Here is a 6,360-nt window from a genome sequence, read left to right on the forward strand (position 1 = left end):
CTATTCTACATTTCTGTTCTTCAATACTACTTCACTTTTGTAAATTCTCAGCTTTCGAAAGTTGCCTTTCGATGTTATGGATAATCCCTTTGCTTGTTTAGTTATTGATGTTATTGTTGTTGTTGGTGCTGTAAAGACCCGTCCTAATCAATAAGAACGAATACAATAACATATGATTACATTGCGAGGTATTTGATCTCTATATGATACATTCTACAAACATTGCATTCGTTTTAAAAGACAAACTTTCATTACATCGAAAGTTGACAGGCATGCATACCATTTCCTAATATCCAACTATAAATGATCTAATCTGTCATTTACTTAATCATAATCTTTACTGAACTCAACTACTCGAATGCAACGTCTTTTGAAATATGCCATGAATGACTCCAAGTAATATTTTTAAATTGAGCAAATGTACAGCGGAAGATTTCTTTCAATCCTGAGAATAAACATGCTTTAAAGTGTCAACCAAAAGGTTGGTGAGTTCATTAGTTTATCATAATCGATCATTTCCATAATTTTAATAGACCACAAGATTTTCATATTTATAAGCAGAACCTCTCGTCTGCATAAAGATAAAATTATTCATATGGATTGAACACTTGGTAACCGACATTAACTTTAATGCATAGAATATCCCTAAACAAAACCTCTCGTCTGTATAATAATAATCTTGAAGTACTAAAGCCATCCATAACCTGAATGGGGTTGTTAGGCCCAATAGATCTATCTTTAGGATTCACATCAATTAGGAACAGAACCTTTCGTCTGCCTAATTCTTAGGTTACCAAGCTAAAAGGGGTGATATTCGATTTCGATAATCCAATCATAAAATGTAATTTTGATCACTTGTGTCTATTTCGTAAAACATTCATAAAAACAGTGCGTGTATTCTCAGTCCCAAAAATATATATAAAAAAGGGAGTAATGAAACTCACAATATTGTATTTCGTAGTAATTAAACATATGATGGCATCGAACATGTGCAAGGTTGACCTCGGATTCACGAACCTAAATTAAGTATATATATTTGTATGTTGGTCAATATCTGTTTAACAACTTAGGTTAAGTCATAGTGTACCACAATCCCAGTGCTCGAGACTAATATGCAAAAGTCAACAAAAGTCAACTTGACCAAAATGACTTCCAAAATCTATACATGATTATTATGTAACATAAATATAGTCATTTTATATAATTAACTATTTTTAACAGATTTTATTAGAGTAAATAATATAATTCATTTATTAATAAATAAAATTTTATATTAAAGTTTATATAATAAAAATATACTTTTATATATCTTTAAGTAATAAAATTTATAAAATTCATTTAATGTCATAAAAATATAATGATAAGTATTATTAATGCAATTATATTACATGTGGTAAAATATCTTTGTATCACATATTTATTTGATAAAATAATATCGATAATAACAATAATAAGTAAAAGTTGTATTATTTTGTAATAATTATTATTATTTTACTAATAAAAATAACAATATTTATATTTACTAAAAATGTTATTATGATAAAATGATAATAAAAATACTAAAATGATAGTAATAATGATATTTTATAATAACAATGATATTTCTATTAAAAATAATAATTTTAGTAAAAAATGATAGTTTTAATATTAATAATACTTTTAATAATAATAATAGTGATAAAAATAATGAAAATGATATTTTTATCTAAATCAATAACTTACAATATTTTTATTTCATCATGATACTTATACTCATTATTTCCTAATCGATTCGTTAAATCGTTTTTAGTCTTCTTTTAAATCACATTCATAATGATAACAATATTAGTCATAATAATTAAATGTTAATAATAATAATTACTATGATGATATTACTAATAACTACCTTAATGATGAAAATAATAATGATAATAATAATAATAACAACAACAATAATAATTATTATTATAATAATGATAATGTTAATAATAACGATAGTAATAAAAATGACAATTTTTAATGATAACATTTATAATTATTATTATTATTATTATTATTATTATTATTATTATTATTATTATTATTATTATTATTATTAGTTAGTAATAATCACGATGATAATAACGGCGATAGTAATAATAATAATCATCTTAACAATAACACATAAAATCATAGATAATCTAATTGACTATAATTTCTAATCCGTTCATCGAAATCACCGATATCTAAATGAAAAGTTCTTAATTTTTCGCTAGCTTTCCAACGACATGCATATCATATACCCTATCTCAGTAGCATATGTATCTAATTCAGGATTCAACATAAATTATCTAACGACAATATTAAACGTACAAGCATGCATAATCCTAAATACTCGAGCACTAGTCAGGGATACACTAATAATATATAAAAGTTAAGTTATGAGTGCTCACGTATCAATATTGAGATTCAATATTGCAGGAAAGTACGTAGACGCAACGGAGATGATAAACACTAGATTGGTCTCACGAGCATACCCTCGAACATTACCCATAACCTCCATAGATATAACCCATATTTTCCTTAGCTCTATCCCGCTCATAAAACCCATTTTGGAATAGCTCGCTCATGACCTCGTCGTAATATTTTATGTGTAATACTTAATAATAATACTCCTAACTATAAGATTAATAATAATATTAATCTTAATAATAATAATAATAATAATAATAATAATAATAATAACAATAATAATAATAATAATAATAATAATAATTATATAAATATAGATATTGAGAGAGATATCGAGAGTTGAGTGAAAAATGAATCAAAAAACGATTACGTTCGAGCTTTTAAAGGAAGTGAGCCACACCTAACCTCTCATGCAATTGCATGAGAATGTGAGGGTGGCCTCATGCGATCACATGAGCCACACTTTGGAGTCCAACACGTTTTTTACAAGCCTGCCGACACTTTCTTAAATATTATTATATATAAATTAATATTTAATCTATATAATTAATTATATATTATGTTATATTTACGTGTATAGTTAACTTGTAAAATTAATTCCATTGTCTTGGACGTTGTCACTCGACTAATGTTCCGGTTTCGGTTTTTCAAACGAAGTTTCGTACGCTTAGAAAACTATCATTTTACGTTTAGTAACTCGTACCCTTAACAAAATATAGACTTAGAGGATTAGTAAACTACATTACACGAATTGTAGCTTATGCATTTGAGTGTTTTGGTCATTTGCTTCCATAAATCAGCGTCTCGTTGTATATACATATTATTGAAATGTTTTATGACTAAGTTAATATATATATATATATATATATATATATATATATATATATATATATATATATATATATATATATATATATATATATATATATATATATATATATATATTTTCATTTCGAAATATAAATTTGAAATATTTATAAAATATATAGTTTTTCAAAACTAATGATATTCAAAACTTATATATTTTGAAATCGTTTAAGAAATATTATTTCGTAACATTTGATTTTAAAGTTTAAAATTGATATAATTCATTTATATACAAACGTTCATAAAGACATTTTAATAATGAAATCATTTTATATTCAAAATCATTTTATGTCATAATACGTCCTTAGTAATAAAAGTCTATTATATCGAAAAATGTTTTCGTTTAAGAAACACTGTATATATACCTTTATAATATAAAGCTTAAATTCTGTTAATTCTATATAATAAAAAAAACAGATTTATAATAACTCAGTTTTTGAAATCATTTTCTTATGTTTGAAATAAATCAGTTGAATATTATGAAATCCTATTTCCCACTAACCTTTGTCTAACGTTCGTCAATTGACACATTTGTTCTTACATGTAAATTACTTTACCAAATATTCCGAATATCGTTAAAAAGGAAAGATTTCTCAAATCAATGTGGACCTCTCAACAGAGACTCGTAATCATAATTCAATGTTTCTGATAATTCAATCATTTGATCGTATCTTTTAATTTCGTCGATAATCATATTGAAACAAATACGTTCATGTAAAGCATTATACGTTTAATACTTTGTTAATATACTCAAGTTATAATATATATATATACATATATATACATATTCATATCCAATTATATAATGGTTCGTGAATCGTCGGAATTTGGTCGAGGCTAAATGAATGTATGAACATAGTTTTAAATTCTTGAGATTTAACATTACAGACTTTGCTTATCGTGTTGAAAACATATAAAGATTAAAGTATAAATTTGGTCGAAAATTTCCGGGTTGTCACAGGTGCCCGAAGGACGGCATTGCCGTTTTTTGCTGAGTCATTTTACCCACAGCATTGGTGAGCACTTGTGTTTTTCCTTTTCTTTCTTCTCTTCTTGTGCGACCCTCTTATTGCTGTTTTGTTTTGTTTCAGGCTTCGATTTGGATCTGAAGATTTGTTTTGAATCCTTGGATTTTTCCGAACGTATTCCGCCTTTAACTGCGGATAGATTGGAAACAACCGAACGCCGGTGGTCGTTCGATGAATCTTACGTTATCCGACTGGTCGATGGGTTGTTGGATCTTCCGGGCTCGAGGAATACGATTCATTTGCGCTCGGATAACGATGTGCTATGCACATCCCTTGCGAACGAAAGTTGTTTCTTGTGCTTCCGGTTGATTTCGAGACTGGAATTATGACCTGTAGGGCTGTCGGACACTCGCCTGTCTTGTGATCTTCCCAATACCAGCCGGGCCATGTTGGTGATTGCTCGTTGAGAGCTTTTGATTTCTTTCAACATATGTGCCCATTTTTTACTTCTTCCTGGGAACTAGCTTTTGACAGGTTATGCGCGAGAGTTTCTGTTTGTTTGTATGAGATTCGTTTGATGTATTTGTGTTGCAACCATAGGTTGTTAGGGTTTGCGACTTCTATACATGTAGCTTTCATGCTGATTAATGAAATAAACTGCGTTTGTCTTTTGTCTTGAAATAAACTTCTATGCAATATATTGGTGACGTATACGCTTGACAGACTGTCTTTACTTTTGTCGTTGTCTGTGCTGACATACTCTATTTTGAGAGAATTTTTGTAACTGCGGAGGTATCCGTAATTCCCTTGACTTTTCACTTTTGTGCTTTAAAATAAAAGCCCACCGTGATATGTTCATATTTTCCATGGTGCCTGATGGCTCTTGCGAATTTAATCTTTAAGATTTTTCGAGGGAAAATTTGGGCTTACCGGGAGGGGTGGGTTTGCCCGATCGTTCTCCGAGTTAAATGTCAACTATGATGTCCACAGAGATGTCGTTTCTAAGGGGTTTTTTCCCGAATATGTTGGGATTTATTTCCGCCCTATCTGTCGATTAAAATGTGAGCTGCTTGGGTCTGAACTCTCGCAGCTTTTGCCCCTTTTTCTTGTCAACTTTAATTAGGGAAAGCAGAATGTCACGACCCGGGAGTCTATTGCTCGGGATTTGTGAGTGACGCTGAAGGCTGCTTTCAGAGAGTCTGACTGCTCGCAGTCTAAGCTTCCATCTTTCCTGAAAAAGATGCATGGTTTCGTCATCTGTGACGGGGCCACTGGGTTCGTTCTTGTAATGCCTTGTAGTTATCGGTGCATTTGTATGAACGCACTATCTCGGATTCAACTTTGTTCTTAATCCAGGGATGGCCAGTAAGGTCAGAGTGGATGCCTTTCAGGAGGCTCGGATGGCACAGGTAGCGGTGAATACCTGGTTTAAATATCGTAGGAATTTGTACACCAAGGAGAGTATGACGGTCAACCAGTTTTTAGAATTCAGTGGCAGTTGCGTTGCATCCAGGGCATGTATCGCGGATGTCAATTTTTGTAACAGTTGTCCCGTTATATTTTGTGTACTTTTGGTGAAACTTGCAATGAATCATGTATAGCTAATGAAATTTTTGATTTCAAGTATTTTGCATTGAGTTTTCTTGAGTTGAACTAGTTCATATCTTCATATGTATGTCTAGAATACATTTGTGTTAGTTTTGGCGTGTACACCATGCAGTCACGCGTGTTTATGCCATCTACTCATTGGCTGTTTATCAGTATAAACTTGTACCGACGAGGGCTAGACAATCACCTCTTAAGGGGGGTACAAAATAACTAGTGTGGGACTTACGTGGATGCCGGAATCCTTCTGCCGCTAACCGGTTATTAATATATGAACATCGTTTGTAAATAACGTACTGAACAAGTTATTGTAAACGGTAAAATGCTTTTATTCATTCCTGAAAATGAAAAACATACATAGATTCTTTATTAAAAAAGAGACATAAACATCAAGATAGCCGTAAGTTGAAGTGATCAGTTTCAGTCACGGTATCCATCTAAATTGCAATGTAGCATCTAGCCACTTTTGTTTCCCTTAGTGGGAGTTCCA

The sequence above is a fragment of the Rutidosis leptorrhynchoides genome, chromosome 8 (assembly GCF_046630445.1).
Source record: "Rutidosis leptorrhynchoides isolate AG116_Rl617_1_P2 chromosome 8, CSIRO_AGI_Rlap_v1, whole genome shotgun sequence".
NCBI lineage: Eukaryota > Viridiplantae > Streptophyta > Magnoliopsida > Asterales > Asteraceae > Rutidosis > Rutidosis leptorrhynchoides.